This window comes from Panulirus ornatus, chromosome 11, assembly GCF_036320965.1.
Source record: "Panulirus ornatus isolate Po-2019 chromosome 11, ASM3632096v1, whole genome shotgun sequence".
Lineage (NCBI taxonomy): Eukaryota > Metazoa > Arthropoda > Malacostraca > Decapoda > Palinuridae > Panulirus > Panulirus ornatus.
In genome coordinates, this window is record NC_092234.1 from 69589812 (window position 1) to 69613195 (window position 23384).

Here is a 23384-nt window from a genome sequence, read left to right on the forward strand (position 1 = left end):
CTATCATATGCCTTCTCCAGATCCATAAATGCTACATACAAATCCATTTGCTTTTCTAAGTATTTCTCACATACATTCTTCAAAGCAAACACCTGATCCACACATCCTCTACCACTTCTGAAACCACACTGCTCTTCCCCAATCTGATGCTCTGTACATGCCTTCACCCTCTCAATCAATACCCTCCCATATAATTTACCAGGAATACTCAACAAACTTATACCTCTGTAATTTGAGCACCCACTCTTATCCCCTTTGCCTTTGTACAATGGCACTATGCACGCATTCCGCCAATCCTCAGGCACCTCACCATGAGTCATACATACATTAAATAACCTTACCAACCAGTCAACAATACAGTCACCCCCTTTTTTAATAAATTCCACTGCAATAACATCCAAACCTGCTGCCTTGCCGGCTTTCATCTTCCGCAAAGCTTTCACTACCTCTTCTCTGTTTACCAAATCATTTTCCCTAACCCTCTCACTTTGCACACCACCGTCGACCAAAACACCCTATATCTGCCACTCTATCATCAAACACATTCAACAAACCTTCAAAATACTCACTCCATCTCCTTCTCACATCACCACTACTTGTTATCACCTCCCCATTTGCGCCCTTCACTGAAGTTCCCATTTGCTCCCTTGTCTTACGCACTTTATTTACCTCCTTCCAGAACATCTTTTTATTCTCCCTAAAATTTAATGATACTCTCTCACCCCAACTCTCATTTGCCCTTTTTTTCACCTCTTGCACCTTTCTCTTGACCTCCTGTCTCTTTCTTTTATACATCTCCCACTCAATTGCATTTTTTCCCTGCAAAAATCGTCCAAATGCCTCTCTCTTCTCTTTCACTAATACTCTTACTTCTTCATCCCACCACTCACTACCCTTTCTAATCAACCCACCTCCCACTCTTCTCAAGCCACAAGCATCTTTTGCGCAATCCATCACTGATTCCCTAAATACATCCCATTCCTCCCCCACTCCCCTTGCTTCCATTGTTCTCACCTTTTTCCATTCTGTACTCAGTCTCTCCTGGTACTTCCTCACACAGGTCTCCTTCCCAAGCTCACTTACTCTCACCACCCTCTTCACCCCAACATTCACTCTTCTTTTCTGAAAACCCATACAAATCTTCACCTTAGCCTCCACAAGATAATGATCAGACATCCCTCCAGTTGCACCTCTCAGCACATTAACATCCAAAAGTCTCTCTTTCGCACGCCTGTCAATTAACACGTAATCCAATAACGCTCTCTGGCCATCTCTCCTACTTACATAAGTATACTTATGTATATCTCGCTTTTTAAACCAGGTATTCCCAATCATCAGTCCTTTTTCAGCACATAAATCTACAAGCTCTTCACCATTTCCATTTACAACACTGAACACCCCACGTATACCAATTATTCCCTCAACTGCCACATTACTCACCTTTGCATTCAAATCACCCATCACTATAACCAGGTCTCGTGCATCAAAACCACTAACACACTCATTCAGCTGCTCCCAAAACACTTGCCTCTCTTGATCTTTCTTCTCATGCCCAGGTGCATATGCACCAATAATCACCCACCTCTCTCCATCAACTTTCAGTTTTACCCATATTAATCGAGAATTTACTTTCTTACACTCTATCACATACTCCCACAACTCCTGTTTCAGGAGTATTGCTACTCCTTCCCTTGCTCTTGTCCTCTCACTAACCCCTGACTTTACTCCCCAGACATTCCCAAACCACTCTTCCCCTTTACCCTTGAGCTTCGTTTCACTCAGAGCCAAAACATCCAGGTTCCTTTCCTCAAACATACTACCTATCTCTCCTTTTTTCACATCTTGGTTACATCCACACACATTTAGGCACCCCACTCTGAGCCTTCGAGGAGGATGAGCACTCCCCGCGTGACTCCTTCTTCTGTTTCCCATTTTAGAAAGTTAATACAAGGAGGGGAGGATTCTTGGCCCCCCGCTCCCGTCCCCTCTAGTCGCTTTCTACGACACGCGAGGAATACGTGGGAAGTATTCTTTCACCCCTATCCCCAGGAATAATATACATATATATATACATATACACATACACACACATACACATACATACGCACATATATACACACACACACATACATATATATACATATGAAAAATGTAAGAAACAATTTAGAAAACTGAAACTTCTAGCTTGAAATGAATGGAAAAATGAATGTCACATAATGATTCAACCTCTGGCTATGGAAAAAAGGAAATGTATAATTTATTTACACAAACGTCAATAGCAGTTCTCATCAATTTAACCACTGTATCAATAAGCTTCAATGTCTAAGCTACATTTTTCTCCAATTTCACTATTTTCCTTCACATTTTCAATTGTGTCTGAAGGTTCTACTTCAAGAGTGATTGTTATATATATATATATATATATATATATATATATATATATATATATATATATATATATATATATATATATATATATATATATATATATATATATATATATATATATATATATATATATATATATATATATATATATATATATATATATATATATATATATATATGTATGTATGTATATATATATATATATATATATATAGGTTTGCGGCAGGGGTGTGTGATGTCTCCATGGTTGTTTAATTTGGTTATGGATGGGTTTGTTAGGGAGGTGAATGCAAGAGTTTTGGAAAGAGTGGCAAGTATGATGTCTGTTGTGGATGAGAGAGCTTGGGAAGTGAGTCAGTTGTTGTTTGCTGATGATACATCGCTGGTGGCTGATTCATGTGAACTGCAGAAGCTGGTGACTGAGTTTGGTAAAGTGTGTGAAAGAAGAAAGTTAAGAGTAAATGTGAATAAGAGCAAGGTTATTAGGTACAGTAGGGTTGAGGGTCAAGTCAATTGGGAGGTGAGTTTGAATGGAGAAAAACTGGAGGAAGTAAAGTGTTTTAGATATCTGGGAGTGGATCTAGCAGCGGATGGAACCATGAAAGCGGAAGTGAATCATAGGGTGGGGGAGGGGGGGAAAATCCTGGGAGCCTTGAAGAATGTTTGGAAGTCGAGAACATTATCTCGGAAAGCAAAAATGGGTATGTTTGAAGGAATAGTGGTTCCAACAAGGGAGCAAATGGGAACTTCAGTGAAGGACGCAAATGGGGAGGTGATAACAAGTAGTGGTGATGTGAGAGGAGATGGAGTGAGTATTTTGAAGGTTTGTTGAATGTGTTTGATGATAGAGTGGCAGATATAGGGTGTTTAGGTCGAGGTGGTGTGCAAAGTGAGAGGGTTAGGGAAAATGATATGGTAAACAGAGAAGAGGTAGTAAAAGCTTTGCGGAAGATGAAAGCCGGCAAGGCAGCAGGTTTGGATGGTATTTATTAAAAAAGGGGGTGACTGTATTGCTGACTGGTTGGTAAGGTTATTTAATGTATGTATGACTCATGGTGAGGTGCCTGAGGATTGGCGGAATGCGTGCATAGTGCCATTGTACAAAGGCAAAGGGGATAAGAGTGAGTGCTCAAATTACAGAGGTATAAGTTTGTTGAGTATTCCTGGTAAATTACATGGGAGGGTATTGATTGAGAGGGTGAAGGCATGTACAGAGCATCAGATTGGGGAAGAGCAGTGTGGTTTCAGAAGTGGTAGAGGATGTGTGGATCAGGTGTTTGCTTTGAAGAATGTATGTGAGAAATACTTAGAAAAGCAAATGGATTTATATGTAGCATTTATAGATCTGGAGAAGGCATATGATAGAGTTGATAGAGATGCTCTGTGGAAGGTATTAAGAATATATGGTGTGGTAGGCAAGATGTTAGAAGCAGTGAAAAGTTTTTATCGAGGATGTCAGGCATGTGTACGTGTAGGAAGAGAGGAAAGTGATTGATTCTCAGTGAATGTAGGTTTGCGGCAGGGGTGTGTGATGTCTCCATGGTTGTTTAATTTGTTTATGGATGGGATTGTTAGGGAGGTGAATGCAAGAGTTTTGGAAAGAGGGGCAAGTATGAAGTCTGTTGTGAATGAGAGAGCTTGGGAAGTGAGTCAGTTGTTGTTCGCTGATGATACAGCGCTGGTGGCTGATTCATGTGAGAAACTGCAGAAGCTGGTGACTGAGTTTGGTAAAGTGTGTGAAAAAAGAAAGTTAAGAGTAAATGTGAATAAGAGCAAGGTTATTAGGTACAGTAGGGTTGAGTGTCAAGTCAATTGGGAGGTAAGTTTGAATGGAGAAAAACTGGAGGAAGTAAAGTGTTTTAGATATCTGGGAGTGGATCTGGCAGCGGATGGAACCATGGAAGTGGAAGTGAATCATAGGGTGGGGGAGGGGGCGAAAATCCTGGGAGCCTTGAAGAATGTTTGGAAGTCGAGAACATTATCTCGGAAAGCAAAAATGAGTATGTTTGCAGAAATAGTGGTTCCAACAATGGTGTATGGTTGCAAGGCGTGGGCAATGGATAGAGTTGTGCGCAGGAGGGTGAATTTGCTGGAAATGAGATGTTTGAGGACAATGTGTGGTCTGAGGTGGTTTGATCGAGTAAGTAATGTAAGGGTAAGAGAGATGTGTGGAAATAAAAAGAGCGTGGTTGAGAGAGCAGAAGAGGGTGTTTTGAAATGGTTTGGGCACATGGAGAGAATGAGTGAGGAAAGATTGACCAAGAGGACATATGTGTCGGAGGTGGAGGGAAAGAGAAGTGGGAGACCAAATTGGAGGTGGGAAGATGGAGTGAAAAAGATTTTGAGTGATCGGGGCCTGAACATGCATGAGGGTGAAAAGCGGCAAGGAATAGAGTGAATTGGATCGATGTGGTATACAGGGGTTAACGTGCTGTCAGTGGATTGAATCAGGGCATGTGAAGCGTCTGGGGTAAACCATGGAAAGTTATGTGGGGCCTGGATGTGGAAAGGGAACTGTGGTTTCAGGCATTATTGTATGACAGCTAGAGACTGAGTGTGAACGAATGGGGCCTTTGTTTTCTTTTCCTAGCGCTACCTCGCACATATGAGGGGGGAGGGGGATGGTATTCCATGTGTGGCGAGGTGGCGATGGGAATGAATAAAGGCAGACAGTGTGAATTGTGTGCATGGGTATATATGTAAGTGTCTGTGTGTGTATATATATGTGTGCATTGAGATGTATAGGTGTGTATATTTGCATGTGTGGACGTGTATGTATATACATGTGTATGGGGGTGGGTTGGGCCATTTCTTTCGTCTGTTTCCCCTTTCTAAAAGGGGAAACAGAAGAAGGAGTCATGCGAGGAGTGCTCATCCTCCTCGAAGGCTCAGATTGGGGTGTCTAAATGTGTGTGGATGTAACCAAGATGAGAAAAAAGGAGAGATGGGTATTTTTGTTTGAGGAAAGGAACCTGGATTTTTTGGCTCTGAGTGAAACGAAGCTCAAGGGTAAAGGGCAAGAGTGGTTTGGGAATGTCGTGGGAGTAAATTCAGGGGTTAGTGAGAGGACAAGAGCAAGGGATGGTGTAGCACTACTCCTGAATCAGTTGTGGGAGTATGTGATAGAGTGTAAGAAAGTAAATTCTATACTGATATGGGTAAAACTGAAAGTTGATGGAGAGAGATGGGTGATTCTTGGTGCATATGCACCTGGGCATGAGAAGAAAGATCATGAGAGGCAAGTGTTTTGGGAGCAGCTGAATGAGTGTGTTAGTGGTTTTGATGCAGAAGACCGGGTTATAGTGATGGGTGATTTGAATGCAAAGGTGAGTATGTGGCAGTTGAGGGAATAATTGGTATACATGGAGTGTTCAGTGTTGTAAATGGAAATGGTGAAGAGCTTGTAGATTTATGTGCTGAAAAAGGACTGGTGATTGGGAATACCTGGTTTAAAAAGCGAAATATACATAAGTATACTTATGTAAGTAGGAGAGATGGCCAGAGAGCGTTATTGGATTACGTGTTAATTGATAGACGCACGAAAGGGAGACTTTTGGATGTTAATGTGCTGAGAGGTGCAACTCGAGGGATGTCTGATCATTATCTAGTGAAGGCTAAGGTGAAGATTTGTGGGGGTTTTCAGAAAAGAAGAGAGAATGTTGGGATGAAGAAAGTGGTGAGAGTAAGTGAGCTTGGGAAGAAGACTTGTGAGAGGAAGTACCAGGAGAGACTGAGTACAGAATGGAAAAAGGTGAGAACAAAGGAGGTAAGGGGAGTGGGGGAGGAATGGGATGTATTTAGGGAAGCAATGATGGCTTGCGCAAAAGATGCTTGTGGCATGAGAAGCGTGGGAGGTGGGTTGATTAGAAAAGGGTGTGAGTGGTGGGATGAAGAAGTAAGATTATTAGTGAAAGAGAAGAGAGAGGCATTTGGACGATTTTTGCAGGGAAAAAATGCAAATGAGTGGGAGAGGTATAAAAGAAAGAGGCAGGAGGTGAAGAGAAAGGTGCAAGAGGTGAAAAAGAGGGCAAATGAGAGTTGAGGTGAGAGAGTATCAGTAAATTTTAGGGAGAATGAAAAGATGTTTTGGAAGGAGGTAAATAAAGTGCGTAAGACAAGGGAGCAAATGGGAACATCAGTGAAGGGGGCTAATGGGGAGGTGATAACAAGTAGTGGTGATGTGAGAAGGAGATGGAGTGAGTATTTTGAAGGTTTGTTGAATGTGTTTGATGATAGAGTGGCAGATATAGGGTGTTTTGGTCGAGGTGGTGTGCAAAGTGAGAGGGTTAGGGAAAATGATTTGGTAAATAGAGAAGAGGTAGTAAAAGTTTTACGGAAGATGAAAGCCGGCAAGGCAGCAGCTTTGGATGGTATTGCAGTGGAATTTATTAAAAAAGGGGGTGACTGTATTGTTGACTGGTTTGTAAGGTTATTTAATGTATGTATGATTCATGGCGAGGTGCCTGACGATTGGCGGAATGCTTGCATAGTGCCATTGTACAAAAGCAAAGGGGATAAGAGTGAGTGCTCAAATTACAGAGGTATAAGTTTGTTGAGTATTCCTGGTAAATTATATGGGAGGGTATTGATTGAGAGGGTGAAAGCATGTACAGAGCATCAGACTGGGGAAGAGCAGTGTGGTTTCAGAGGTGGTAGAGGATGTGTGGATCAGGTGTTTGCTTTGAACAATGTATGTGAGAAATACTTAGAAAAACAAATGGATTTGTATGTAGCATTTATGGATCTGTAGAAGGCATATGATAGAATTGATAGAGATGCTCTCTGGAAGTATTAAGAATATATGGTGTGGGAGGCAAGTTGTTAGAAGCAGTGAAAAGTTTTTATCGAGGATGTAAGGCATGTGTACGTGTAGGAAGAGAGGAAAGTGATTGGTTCTCAGTGAATGTAGGTTTGCGGCAGGGGTGTGTGATGTCTCCATGGTTGTTTAATTTGTTTATGGATGGAGTTGTTAGGGAGGTGAATGCAAGAGTTTTGGAAAGAGGGGCAAGTATGCAGTCTGTTGTGGATGAGAGAGCTTGGGAAGTGAGTCAGTTGTTGTTCACTGATGATACAGCGCTGGTGGATGATTTGGATGCGAAACTGCAGAAGCTGGTGACTGAGTTTGGTAAAGTGTGTGAAAGAAGAAAGTTAAGAGTAAATGTGAATAAGAGCAAGGTTATTAGGTACAGTAGGGTTGAGGGTCAAGTCAATTGGGAGGTAAGTTTGAATGGAGAAAAACTGGAGGAAGTAAAGTGTTTTAGATATCTGGGAGTGGATCTGGCAGCGGATGGAACCATGGAAGTGGAAGTGAATCATTGGGTGGGGGAGGGGACGGAAATTCTGGGAGCCTTGAAGAATGTGTGGAAGTCGAGAACATTATCTAGGAAAGCAAAAATGGGTATGTTTGAAGAAATAGTGGTTCCAACAATGTTGTATGGTTGCGAGGCGTGGGCTATGGATAGAGTTGTGCGCAGGAGGGTGGATTTGCTGGAAATGGGATGTTTGAGGACAATATGTGGTGTGAGGTGGTTTGATCGAGTAAGTAATGTAAGGGTAAGTGAGATGTGTGGAAATAACAAGAGTGTGGTTGAGAGAGCAGAAGAGGGTGTTTTGAAATGGTTTGGTCACATGGAGAGAATGAGTGAGGAAAGATTGACCAAGAGGATATATGTGTCAGAGGTGGAGGGAACGAGGAGAAGTGGGAGACCAAATTGGAGGTGGAAAGATGGAGTGAAAAAGATTTTGAGCAATCGGGGCCTGAACATGCTGGAGGGTGAAAGGCGTGCAAGGAATAGAGTGAATTGGAACGATGTGGTATACCGGGGTCGACGTGGTGGGAATGGATTATTTTATATTTATTATGCTTATATATATATATATATATATATATATATATATATATATATATATATATATATATATATATATATATATATATACACCTGGGGATAGGGGAGAAAGAATACTTCCCACGTATTCCCTGCGTGTCGTAGAAGGCGACTAATGGGAGCGAGAACGAGAGAGGATAAACCCTCCCCTTTTTGCATTTCAATTTCTTACAGAGGAAACAGGAGTCAAGCGGGGAGTGCTCATCCTCCTCGAAGGCTTAGACTGGGGTGTCTGAATGTGTGTGGATGTAACCAAGATGAGAAGAAATGAGAGATTGGTAGTATGTTTGAGGAAAAACAACCTGGATGTTCTGCCTCTGAATGAAACGAGGCTTAAGGATAAATAGGAAGAATGGTTTGGAAAAGTTTTGGGAGTAAAGTCAGAGGCTGGTGAGAGGACAAGAGCTAAGGAAGGAATAGCACTTCTTCTGAAGCAGGTGTTGTAGGAGTGTATGATAGAGTGTAAGAAAGTAAATTCAAGATTGATGTGGGTAAAGCTGAAAGTAGATGGATAGAGATGGATGATTATTGGTGCCTATGCACTTGGTGAGAAGAAAGTTCATGAAAAGCAAGTGTTTTGGAAGCAGCTAAGTGAGTGCATCAGTAGCTTTAGCACACGGCACCGGGTTAAAGTGACGGGTGATTTAAATGCGAAGGTGAGTAATATGGCAGTTAAGGGTATAATTGGTGTACATGGGTGTTCAGTGTTTTGAATGGAAATGGTGAAGAGCTTGTGGATTTATGTTGTGAAAAAGACTGGTGATAGGAATTACCTGGTTTAAAAAGAGACATATACATAAGTGTACGTATGTGAATAGGAGAGATGGTCAAAGGGCTTTGTTGGATACGTGTTAATTGATATATGTGTAAAAGAAAGACTTTTGGAAGATAACGTACCGAGAGGGGCAGTTGATAGGATGTCTGATCATTATCTTGCGGAAGCGAAGGTGAAGATTTCTAGAGGTTTTCAGAAAAGAAGAATGTTGGAGAGAAGAGAGTGGTGAGAGTAAGTGAGCTTGGAAAGGAGATTTGTGTGAGGAAGTACCAGGAGATATTGATGTAGAATGGCAAAAGGTGAAAGCAAGTGATGTGAGGGGAGTTGATGAAGAATGGGATGTGTTTAGGGAAGCAGTGATGGCATGTGCAAAAAATGCATGCGGTATGAGAAAAGTGGAAGGTAAGAAGATTAGAAAGGGTAGTGAGTGGCGGGATAAAGAAGTAAAATTGTAAGTGAAAGAGAAACGAGAGGCGTTTGGATGATACTTGCAGGAAATGAGTGCAAATGACTGGGAAATGTGTAAAAGAAAGCGGCAGAAGGTCAAGAGGAAGGTGTATGAGGTGAAAAAGAGGGCAAATGAGAGTTGGAGTGACAGAGTATCATTAAACTTTACGAAGAATAAAAAGGTGTTAGGGAAAAAGGTAGATAACGTGAGTAATACAAGAAAACATCAGTGAACGGGGCAATGGGGATGTGATAAGAGGTAGTGATGAAGTGAGATAGAGATGGAGCGAGTATTTTGAAGGTTTGTTGAATGATAGAGTGGCAGATGTGGGGGCTTTCGGTCGGGGTGATGTGTGAAACAAGAGGGTCATGGAGAATGGTTTGGATGAGAGAGAAGAGGTAGTGAAAGCTTTGCGGAAGATGAAATCCGGCAAGGCGGCGGGTTTGAATGGTATTACACTGGAATTTTTAAGAAAGGGGTGACTGTGTTGTCGACTGGTTGTTAAGTACATTAAGTGTATGCATGGATCATGGTAAAGTGCCTGAGGATTGGCGGAATGCTTGCATAGTGCCATTCTACAAAGACAAAGGGGATAAAGTGAGTGTTCAAACTAGAGAGGCATAAATCTGTTGAATATTCCTAGGAAAATATACGGGAGGGTATTGATTGAGAAGATGAAGGCATGTACAGAGCATCAGATTGGTGGGAGCAGTGTGGTTTCTGAAGTGGTAGAGGATGTGTGGATCAGGTGTTTCCTTTGATGAGTGTGTGTGAGAAATACTTAGAAAAAAAGATGGATTTCTATGTAGCATTTATGGATTTAGAGAAAGCATATGATAGGGTTGATAGAGATGCGTTGTAGAAGGTCTTAAGAGTATGCGGTTTGGGAGGAAAGCTGCTAGAAACGGTGATTTTTTTTTTTTTTTACCAAGGATGTGAGGCATGTGTACCAGTAGGAAGAGAGGTGAGTGATTTGTTCCCGGTTAATGTCGGTTTGCGGCAGGGGTATATGATATCTCCATGGTTGTTTAATTTGCTTATAGATCGGGTGGTTAGTGAGGTAAATGCAAATGTTTTGGAGAGAGGGGCGAGTATGCAGCCTGTTGGGAATGAGAGGGCCTGGGAAGTGAGTCAGTTGTTGTTCGCCGATGATACAGCACTGGTGGCTGATTCGAATGAGAAACTGCAGAAGTTGGTGACTGAGTTTGGAAGAATGTGTTGAACGAGAAAACTGAGGGCGAATGTGAATAAGAGCGAGGTTATTAGGTTCAGTAGGGCTGAGGGACAAGTTAATTGGGGTGTAAGTTTGAATGGAGAAAAACTGGAGGAAGTGAGATGTTTTAGATATCTGGGAGTGGATTTGGCAGCGGAAGTGAGTCACAAGGTGGTGGAGGCGTCCAGGGGCCTAAGTTTCTGGGAGAGATGAAGAATGAGAGGAATTAGAGGACGTTATCTGAGAGAGCAAAAATGGGTATATTTGAAGGAATAGTGGTTCCAACACTGTTATATGGTTGCGAGGCATGGGCGATAGATAGGGTTGTACGGAGGAGGGTTGAGAACAATATGTGGTGTGAGGTGGTTTGATCGAGAAAGTAATGAAAAGGTAAGTGAAATGTGTGGTAATAAAAAGAGTGTGGTTGAGAGTAGAAGAGGTTGTAATTAAAGGGTTTGGATATATGGAGAGAATAAGTGAGGGAAGATTGACAACGAGGATATATGTGTCAGAGGTGGAGGGAACAAGGAGAAGCGGGAGGCCAAATTGGAGGTGGAAGAATGGAGTGAAAAAAAGTTTTGATCGGCCTGAACATACAGAAGGGTAAAAGGCGTACATGGAATAGAATGAATTGGAAAGATTTAGTAAGCCAAGGTCGACGTGCTGTCAATGGACTGAACTAGGGCATGTGAAACGTCTATGGTAAGATCTGTGTGGCCTGGATGTAGAAAGGGAGCTGTAGTTTCAGTGCATTACACTTTACAGCTAGATACTAAGTGTGAACGAATATGATCTTTTTTTTCTGTTTTCCTGGCGCTACCTCGGTGTAGCAGGGGGTAGCGATGCTGTTTCCTGTGTGTACTTATATGTAGGTTATGTGCATAAGTTGATGTGTATATGTATGTACATGTGCGTGTGTAGGCGTTTATGTATACATATGCGTATATGAGCGGATAGGCCGTCCTTCGTCTGTTTCCTAGTATTATGACAACAAAAATAGTATTTATATATATATATATATATATATATATATATATATATATATATATATATATATATATATATATATATATATATATATATATATATATATATATATATTTATATATATATATATATATATATATATATATATATATATATATATATATATATATATATATATATATATATATATATATATATATATACATATATTATCCCTGGGGATAGGGAAGAAAGAATACTTCCCACGTATTCCCTGCGTGTCGTAGAAAGCGACTAAAAGGGGAGGGAGCGGTTGGCTGGAAATCCTCCCCTCTTGTTTTTTTTTCAATTTTCCAAAAGAAGGAACAGTGAAGGGGGCCAGGTGAGGATATTCCCTCAGAGGCCCAGTCCTCTATTCTTAACGCTGCCTCGCTAACGCGGGAAATGGCGAATAGTATGAAAAAAAAGAAAAAAAAAAAAAAAAATATATATATATATATATATATATATATATATATATATATATATATATATATATATATATATATATATATATATATATATTATATATATATTCTATTTTGCTTTGTCGCTGTTTCCCGCGTTAGCGAGGTAGCACAAGGAAGCAGATAGGTGATAGGGGAGAAAAAATACTTCTCACGTATTCCCTGCGTGTCGTGGAAGGCGACGAAAATGGGAGGGAGCGGGTGGCTGGAAATCCTCCCCTCTAGAAATTATTTTTCGTAAAGAGGGAACATAAAAGGGGGCCAAGTGAGAATTTTCTCTCTACGGGTTACTCCTCTCTTCCAAACGCTACCTCGCTAACGCGGGAAATGGCGAGTATGCATGAAAAAAAAATTATTTATTTTTTTCATAGGAATTCGCCATTTCCCGCGTTAGCGAGGTAGCGTTAACAACATAGGACTGAGCCTCAGAGGGGAAAATCCTCACTTGGCTTATCAATAGTGCTCCCATCTCCTACAAAGCGATCCCGGGTTCGATCTTGGCTGTTGGAGGTTAGTATGTTATGTGGTAGTGCGCGCCTATATGAACTATTTACGTGCATATATATATATATATATATATATATATATATATATATATATATATATATATATATATATATATATATATATATATATATATATATATATATATATATATATATATATATATATACGTATATGAAAGCCGGCAAGGCAGCAGGTTTGGATGGTCTTGCAGTGGAATTTATGAAAAAAGGGGGTGACTGTATTATTGACTGGTTGGTAAGGTTATTTAATGTATGTGTGACTCATGGTGAGGTGCCTGACGATTGGCGGAATGCGTGCATAGTGACATTTTACAAATGCAAAGGGGATAAGAGTGAGTGCTCAAATTACAAAAGTATAAGTTTGTTAAGTACTCCTGGGAAATTATATGGGAGGGTATTGATTGAGAGTGTGAAGACATGTACAGAGCATCAGATTGGGGAAGAGCAGTGTGGTTTCAGAAGTGGTAGAGGATGTGTGGATCAGGTGTTTGCTTTGAAGAATGTATGTGAGAAATACTTAGAAAAGCAAATGGATTTGTATGTAGCATTTATGGATCTGGAGAAGGCATATGATAGAGTTGATAGAGATGCTCTGTGGAAGGTATTAAGAATATATAGTGTGGGAGGCAAATTGTTAGAAGCAGTGAAAAGTTTTTATCGAGGATGTAAGGCATGTGTACGTGTAGGAAGAGAGGAAAGTGATTGGTTCTCAGTGAATGTAGGTTTGCGGCAGGGGTGTGTGATGTCTCCATGGTTGTTTAATTTGTTTATGGATGGGGTTGTTAAGGAGGTGAATGCAAGAGTTTTGGAAAGAGGGGCAAGTATGAAGTCTGTTGTGGATGAGAGAGCTTGGGAAGGGAGTCAGTTGTTGTTCGCTGATGATACAGCGCTGGTGGCTGATTCATGTAAGAAACAGCAGAAGCTGGTGACTGAGTTTGGTAAAGTGTGTGAAAGAAGAAAGTTAAGAGTAAATGTGAATAAGAGCAAGGTTATTAGGTACAGTAGGGTTGAGGGTCAAGTCAATTGGGAGGTAAGTTTGAATGGAGAAAAACTGGAGAAAGCAAATTGTTTTAGATATCTGGGAGTGGATCTGGCAGCGGATCGAACCATGGAAGCGGAAGTGGATCATAGGGTAGGGGAGGGGGCGAAAATTCTGGGAGCCTTGAAGAATGTGTGGAAGTCGAGAACATTATCTCAGAAAGCAAAAATGGGTATGTTTGAAGGAATAGTGGTTCCAACAATGTTGTATGGTTGCGAGGCGTGGGCTATGGATAGATTTGTGCGCAGGAGGATGGATGTGCTGGAAATGAGATGTTTGAGGACAATGTGTGGTGTGAGGTGGTTTGATCGAGTAAGTAACGTAAGGGTAAGAGAGATGTGTGGAAATAAAAAGAGCGTGATTGTGAGAGCAGAAGAGGGTGTTTTGAAATGTTTTGGGCACATGGAGAGAATGAGTGAGGAAAGATTGACCAAGAGGATATATGTGTCGGAGGTGGAGGGAACGAGGAGAAGTGGGAGACCAAATTGGAGGTGGAAAGATGGAGTGAAAAAGATTTTGTGTGATCGGGGCCTGAACATGCAGGAGGGTGAAAGGAGGGCAAGGAATAGAGTGAATTGGATCGATGTGGTATACCGGGGTTGACGTGCTGTCAGTGGATTGAATCAGGGCATGTGAAGCGTCTTGGGTAAACCATGGAAAGCTGTGTAGGTATGTTTATTTGCATGTTTGGACGTATGTATATACATTTGTGTGGGGGTGGGTTGGGACATTTCTTTCGTCTGTTTCCTTGCGCTACCTCGCAAACGCGGGAGACAGCGACGAAAAAAAAAAAATAGAAAATATATATATATATATATATATATATATATATATATATATATATATATATATATATATATATATATATATATATATATATATATATATATATATATATATATATATATATATATATATATATATATATATATATATATATATATATATATATATTTATTTTATTTATTTTGCTTTGTCGTTGTCTCCCGCGTTAGCGAGGTACCGAAAGGAAACAGACATACCCACCCACATACACATGTATATACATACACGTCCACACGCCCAAATACACATTCCTATACATCTCAACGTATACATATATATCCACACACAGATATATACATATATACACATGTATATAATTCATACTGTCTGCCTTTATTCATTCCCATCGCCACCTTGCCACTCATGGAATGACAACCCTCTCCCCCCTCATGTGTGCGAGGTAGCGCTAGGAAAAGACAGCAAAGGCCACATTCGTTCATACTCAGTCTCTAGCTGTCATGTAATAATACACCGAAACCACAGCTCCCTTTCCACATCCAGGCCCCACAGAACTTTCCATGGTTTACCCCAGACGCTTCACATGCCCTGGTTCAATCCATTGACAGCACGTCGACCCCGGTATACCACATCGTTCCAATAAACTCTCTTCCTTGCACGCCTTACACCCTCCTGCATGTTCAAGCCCCGATCACTCAAAATCTTTTTCACTCCATCTTTCCACCTCAAATTTGGTCTCCCACTTCTCGTTCCCTCCACCTCTGACACATAAATTCTCTTTGTCAATCTTTCCTCACTCATTCTCTCCATGTGACCAAACCATTTCAAAACACCCTCTTCTGCTCTCTCAACCACGCTCTTTTTATTACCACACATCTCTCTTACCCTATTATTACTTACTCGATCAAACCACCTCACACCACATATTGTCCTCAAACATCTCATTTCCAGCACATCCATCCTCCAGAGCACAAATCTGTCCATGGCCAACGCCTCGCAACCATACAACATTGTTGGAACCACTATTCCTTCAAACATACCCATTTTCGCTTTCCGGGATAATGTTCTCGACTTCCACACATTCTTCAAGGCTCCCAAAATTTTCGCCCCCTCCCCCATTCAATGATTCACTTCCACTTCCATGGTTCCATCCGCTGCCAAATCCACTCCCAGATATCTAAAACACTTCACTTCCTCCAGTTTTTCTCCATTCAAACTTACCTCCCAATTGACTTGACCCTCAACCATACTGTACCTAATAACCTTGATGTTATTCACATTTACTCTCAACTTTCTTCTTTCACACACTTTACCAAACTCAGTCACCAGCTTCTGCAGCTTCTCACATGAATCAGCCACCAGCGCTGTATCATCAGCGAACAACAACTGACTCACTTCCCAAGCTCTCTCATCCACAACAGACTGCATACTTGCCCCTCTTTCCAAAACTCTTGCATTCACCTCCCTAACAACCCCATCCATAAACAAATTAAACAACCATGGAGACATCACACACCCCTGCCGCAAACCTACATTCACTGAGAACTAATCACTCTCCTCTCTTCCTACAAGTACACATGCCTTACATCCTCGTTAAAAACTTTTCACTGCTTCTAACAACATGCCTCCCACACCATATATTCTTAACATCTTCCTCAGAGCATCTCTATCAACTCTATCATATGCCTTATGCAGATCCATAAATGTTACATACAAATCCATTTCCTTTTCTAAGTAATTCTCACATACATTCTTTAAAGCAAACACCTGATCCACACATCCTCTACCACTTCTGAAACCACACAGGTCTTCCGCAATCTATTGCTCTGTACATGCCTTCACCCTCTCAATCAATACCCTCCCATATAATTTACCAGGAATACTCAATAAACTTATACCTCTGTAATTTGAGCACTCACTCATATCTCCTTTGCCTTTGTATAATGGCACTATGCAAGCATTCCGCTAATCCTCAGGCACCTCACCATGAATCAAACATACATTAAATAACCTTACCAATCAGTCAACAATACTGTCACTCCCTCTTTTAATAATTTCCATTGCAATACCATCCAAACCTGTGGCTTGCCGGCTTTCATCTTCCGCAAAACTTTTACTACCTCCTCTGTTTACCAAATCATTTTCCCTAACCCTCACACTTTGCACACCACCTCGACCAAAACACCCTATTTCTGCCACTCTATCATCAAACACATTCAACAAACCCCTCCCCCACCCTATGATTCACTTCCGCTTCCATGGTTCCATCCGCTGCCAGATCCACTCCTAGATATCTAAAACACTTCACTTCCTCCAGTTTTTCTCCATTCAAACTTACCTCCCAATTGACTTGACCCTCAACCCTACTGTACCTAATAACCTTGATGTTATTCACATTTACTCTCAACTTTCTTCTTTCACACACTTTACCAAACTCAGTCACCAGCTTCTGCAGTTTCTCACATGAATCATCCACCAGCGCTGTATCTTCAGTGAACAACAACTGACTCACTTCCCAAGCTCTCTCATCCACAACAGACTGCATACTTGCCCCTCTTTCCAAAACTCTTGCATTCACTTCCCTAACAACCCCATCCATAAACAAATTAATCAACCATGGAGACATCACACACCCCTGCCGCAAACCTACATTCACTGAGAACCAATCACTTTCCTCTCTTCCTACACGTACACATGCCTTACATCCGCAATAAAAACTTTTCACTGCTTTTAACAACTTGCCTCCCACACCATATATTCTTAATACCTTCCACAGAGCATCTCTATCAACTCTACCATATGCCTTCTCCAGATCCATAAATGCTACATACAAATTCATTTGCTTTTCTAAGTATTTCTCACATACATTCTTGAAAGCAAACACCTGATCCACACATCGTCTACCACTCCTGAAACCACACTGCTCTTCCCCAATCTGATGCTCTGTACATGCCTTCACCCTCTCAATCAATACCCTCCCATATAATTTACCAGTAATACTCAACAAACTTATACCTCTGTAATTTAAACACTCACTTATCCCGTTTGCCTTTGTACAATGGCACTATGCAAGCATTCTGCCAATCCTGAGGCTCCTCACCATGAATCATAATTACATTAAATAACCTTACCAATCAGTCAACAATACAGTCACTGCCTTTTCAAATAAATTCCATTGCAATGCCATCCAAACCCGCTGCCTTGCCGGCTTTCATCTTCCGCAAAGCTTTTACTATCTCTTCTCTGTTTACCAAATCATTTTCCCTAACCCTCTCACTTTGCACACCACCTCGACCAAAACACCCTATATTGCCACTCTATCATCAAACACATTCAACAAACCTTCAAAATACTCACTCCATCTCCTCACATCACCACTACTTGTTGTCACCTCCCCATTAGCCCCCTTCAATGAAGTTCCCATTTTTTCCCTTGTCTTACGCACTTTATTTACCTCCTTCCAAGACATCTTTTTATTCTCCATAAAATCTAATGATACTCTCTCACCCCAACTCTCATTTGCCCTCTTTTTCACCACTTGCACTTTCTCTTGACCTCCTGCCTCTTTCTTTTATGCATCTCCCACTCATTTGCATTTTTCCCTGCAAAAATCGTCCAAATGCCTCTCTCTTCTCTTTCACTAATAATCTTACCTCTTCATCGTACCACCCACTACCCTTTCTAATCTGCCCACCTCCCACGTTTCTCATGCCACAAGCATGTTTTGCGCAAGCCATCACTGATTCCCAAAATACACCCCATTCATCCCTACTCCCCTTACCTCCTTTGTTCTCACATTTTTCCATTCTGCACATAGTCTCTCCTGGTACTTCCTCACACAAGTCTCCTTCCCAAGTTCACGTACTCTCACCACTCTCTTCATCCCAACATTCACTCTTCTTTTCTGAAAACCTCTAATCTTCACCTTCGCCTCCACAAGATAATGATCAGACATCCCTCCAGTTGCACCTCTCAGAACATTAACATCCAAAAGTTTTTCTTTCGCGCGCCTATCAATTAACACGTAATCCAATAACGCTCTCTGGCCATCTCTCCTACTTACATATGTTTACTTATGTATATCTCTTCTTTTAAGCCAGGTATTCCCAATCACCAGTCCTTTTTCAGCACATAAATCTACAAGCTCTTCACCATTTCCATTTGCAACACTGAACACCCCATGTATGCCAATTATTCCCTCAACTGCCACATTACTCACCTTTGCATTCAAATCACCCATCACTATAACCCGGTCTCGTGCATCAAAAGCGCTAACACACTCATTCTACTGCTCCCAAAACACTTGCCTCTCATGATCTTTTTTCTCATGCCCAGGTGCATATGCACCAATAATCACCCATCTCTCTCCATGAACTTTCAGTTTTACCCACATCAATCTAGAGTTTACTTTCTTACACTCTATCACTTACTCCCACCACTCCTGTATTTGGAGTTGTGCTACTCCTTCCCTTGCTCTTGTCCTCTCACTAACCCCTGACTTTACTCGCAAGACATTCCCAAACCACTCTTGCCCTTTACCCTAGAGCTTCGTTTCGCTAAGAGCCAAAACATCCAGGTTCCTTTCCGCAAACATACTACCTATCTCTCCTTTTTCTCATCTTTGTTACATCCACGCACATTTAGACACCCCAATATGAGCCTTCGCGGAGCAAGAGCACTCCCCGCGTCACTTCTTCTTCTGTTTCCCATTTTATAAATTTAAAATACAAGGAGGGGAGGGTTTCTAGCCCCCGCTCCCGTCCCCTTTAGTCGCCTTCTACGACACGTGAGGGATGCGTGGGAAGTATTCTTTCTCCCTTATCCCCAGGGATATATGTATATATATATATATATATATATATATATATATATATATATATATATATATATTTTTTTTTTTTTTTTTTTTATACTTTGTCGCTGTCTCCCGCGTTTGCGAGGTAGCGCAAGGAAACAGACGAAAGAAATGGCCCAACCCCCCCCATACACATGTACATACACACGTCCACACACGCAAATATACATACCTACACAGCTTTCCATGGTTTACCCCAGACGCTTCACATGCCTTGATTCAATCCACTGACAGCACGTCAACCCCTGTATACCACATCGCTCCAATTCACTCTATTCCTTGCCCTCCTTTCACCCTCCTGCATGTTCAGGCCCCGATCACACAAAATCCTTTTCACTCCATCTTTCCACCTCCAATTTGGTCTCCCTCTTCTCCTCGTTCCCTCCACCTCCGACACATATATCCTCTTGGTCAATCTTTCCTCACTCATTCTCTCCATGTGCCCAAACCACTTCAAAACACCCTCTTCTGCTCTCTCAACCACGCTCTTTTTATTTCCACACATCTCTCTTACCCTTACGTTACTTACTCGATCAAACCACCTCACACCACACATTGTCCTCAAACATCTCATTTCCAGCACATCCATCCTCCTACGCACAACTCTATCCATAGCCCACGCCTCGCAACCATACAACATTGTTGGAACTACTATTCCTTCAAACATACCCATTTTTGCTTTCCGGGATAATGTTCTCGACTTCCACACATTTTTCAAGGCTCCCAAAATTTTCGCCCCCTCCCCCACCCTATGATCCACTTCCGCTTCCATGGTTCCATCCGCTGACAGATCCACTCCCAGATATCTAAAACACTTCACTTCCTCCAGCCTCTCACCATTCAAACTCACCTCCCAATTGACTTGACCCTCAACCCTACTGTACCTAATAACCTTGCTCTTATTGACATTTACTCTTAACTTTCTTCTTCCACACACTTTACCAAACTCCGTCACCAGCTTCTGCAGTTTCTCACATGAATCCGCCACCAGCGCTGTATCATCAGCGAACAACAACTGACTCACTTCCCAAGCTCTCTCATCCCCAACAGACTTCATACTTGCCCCTCTTTCCAAAACTCTTGCATTTACCTCCCTAACAACCCCATCCATAAACAAATTAAACAACCATGGAGACATGACACACCCCTGCCGCAAACCTACATTCACTGAGAACCAATCACTTTCCTCTCTTCCTACACGTACACATGCCTTACATCCTCGATAAAAACTTTTCACTGCTTCTAACAACTTTCCTCCCACACCATATATTCTTAATACCTTCCACAGAGCATCTCTATCAACTCTATCATATGCCTTCTCCAGATCCATAAATGCTACATACAAATCCATTTGCTTTTCTAAGTATTTCTCACATACATTCTTCAAAGCAAACACCTGATCCACACATCCTCTACCACTTCTGAAACCACACTGCTCTTCCCCAATCTGATGCTCTGTACATGCCTTCACCCTCTCAATCAATACCCTCCCATATAATTTACCAGGAATACTCAACAAACTTATACCTCTGTAATTTGAGCACTCACTCTTATCCCCTTTGCCTTTGTACAATGGCACTATGCAAGCATTCCGCCAATCCTCAGGCACCTCACCATGAGTCATACATACATTAAATAACCTTACCAACCAGTCAACAATACAGTCACCCCCTTTTTTAATAAATTCCACTGCAATACCATCCAAACCTGCTGCCTTGCCGGCTTTCATCTTCCGCAAAGCTTTTACTACCTCTTCTCTGTTTACCAAATCATTTTCCCTAACCCTCTCACTTTGCACACCACCTCGACCCAAACACCCTATATCTGCCACTCTGTCATCAGACACATTCAACAAACCTTCAAAATACTCATTCCATCTCCTTCTCACATCACCACTACTTGTTATCACCTCCCCATTTACGCCCTTCACTGAAGTTCCCATTTGCTCCCTTGTCTTACGCACCCTATTTACCTCCTTCCAGAACATCTTTTTATTCTCCCTAAAATTTACTGATAGTCTCTCACCCCAACTCTCATTTGCCCTTTTTTTCACCTCTTGCACCTTTCTCTTGACCTCCTGTCTCTTTCTTTTATACTTCTCCCACTCAATTGCATTTTATACTTCTCCCACTCAATTGCATATATATATATATATATATATATATATATATATATATATATATATATATATATATATATATATATATATATATATATATATATATATATATATATATATATATATACATATATATATATATATATTGTATTTTTCCTTGTGTTCACAAACAAGGATTGACTGAATCCTTATTGGTTTTATCCATAACTTTTTCGCTTTAGTGGGAAGGCAGCAGATTTATTTCAACTAAATTTGATAACATTATATTGTAAAGTATTATGAGGGATTTATCCCTGGGGATAGGGGAGAAAGAATACTTCCCATGTATTCCTTGCATGTCGTAGAAGGCGACTAAAAGGGGAGGGAGCGGGTGGCTGGAAATCCTCCCCTCTAATTTTTTTTTGATTATCCAAAAGAAGGAACAGAGAAGGGGGCCAGGTGAGGATATTCCCTTAAAGATCCAGTCCTCTGTTCTTAACTCTACCTCGCTAACGCGGGAAATGGCGAATAGTTTGAAAAAGATATATATATATATATATATATATATATATATATATATATATCCCTGGGGATAGGGGATTAAGAATACTTCCCACGCATTCCTCACGTGTCGTAGAAGGCGACTAAAGGGGACGGGAGCGGGGGGCCAGAAACCCTCCCCTCCTTGTATTTTAACTTTCTAAAAGGGGAAACAGAAGAAGAAGTCACACGAGGAGTGTCTAAATGTGTGTGGATGTAACCAAGATGAGAAAAAAGAAGAGATAGGTAGTATGTGTGAGGAAAGGAACCTGGATGTTTTGGCTCTGAGTGAAACGAAGCTAAAGGGTAAAGGGGAAGAGTGGTTTCGGAATGTCTTGGGAGTAAAGTCAGGGGTTAGTGAGAGGACAAGAGCAAGGGAAGGAGTAGCACTACTCCTGAATCAGGAGTTGTGGGAGTATGTGATAGAGTGTAAGAAAGAAAATTCTAGATTGATATGGGTAAAACTGAAAGTTCATGGAGAGAGATGGGTGATTAATGGTGCATATGCACCTGGGCATGAGAAGAAAGATCATGAGAGGCAAGTGTTTTGGGAGCAGCTGAATGAGTGTGTTAGTGGTTTTGATGCACAAGACCGGGTTATAGTGATGGGTGATTTGAACGCAAAGGTGAGTAATGTGGCAGTTGAGGGAATAATTGGTATACATGGAGTGTTCAGTGTTGTAAATGGAAATGGTGAAGAGCTTGTAGATTTATGTGCTGAAAAAGGACTGGTGATTGGGAATACCTGGTCTAAAAAACGAGATATACATAAGTATACGTATGTAAGTAGGAGAGATGGCCAGAGAGCGTTATTGGATTACGTGTTAATTGATAGACGCACGAAAGAGAGACTTTTGGATGTTAATGTGCTGAGAGGAGCAACTGGAGGGATGTCTGATCATTATCTTGTGGAAGCGAAGGTGAAGATTTGTTGGGGGTTTTCAGAAAAGAAGAGAGAATGTTGGGGTGAAGAGAGCGGTGAGAGTAAGTGAGCTTGGGAAGGAGACTTGTGTGAGGAGGTACCAGGAGAGACTGAGTGCAGAATGGAAAAATGTGATAACAAAGGAGGTAAGGGGAGTGGGGGAGGAATGGGTTGTATTTAGGGAAGCAGTGATGGCTTGCGCAAAAGATGCTTGTGACATGAGAAGCGTGGGAGTTGGATTGATTAGGAAAGGTAGTGAGTGGTGGGATGAAGAAGTAAGATTATTAGTGAAAGAGAAGAGAGAGGCATTTGAACAATTTTTGCAGGGAAAAAATGCAAATGAGTGGGAGAGGTATAAAAGAAACAGGCAGGAGGTTAAGAGAAAGGTTCAAGAGGTGATAAAGAGGGCAAATGAGAGTTGGGGTGAGAGAGTATC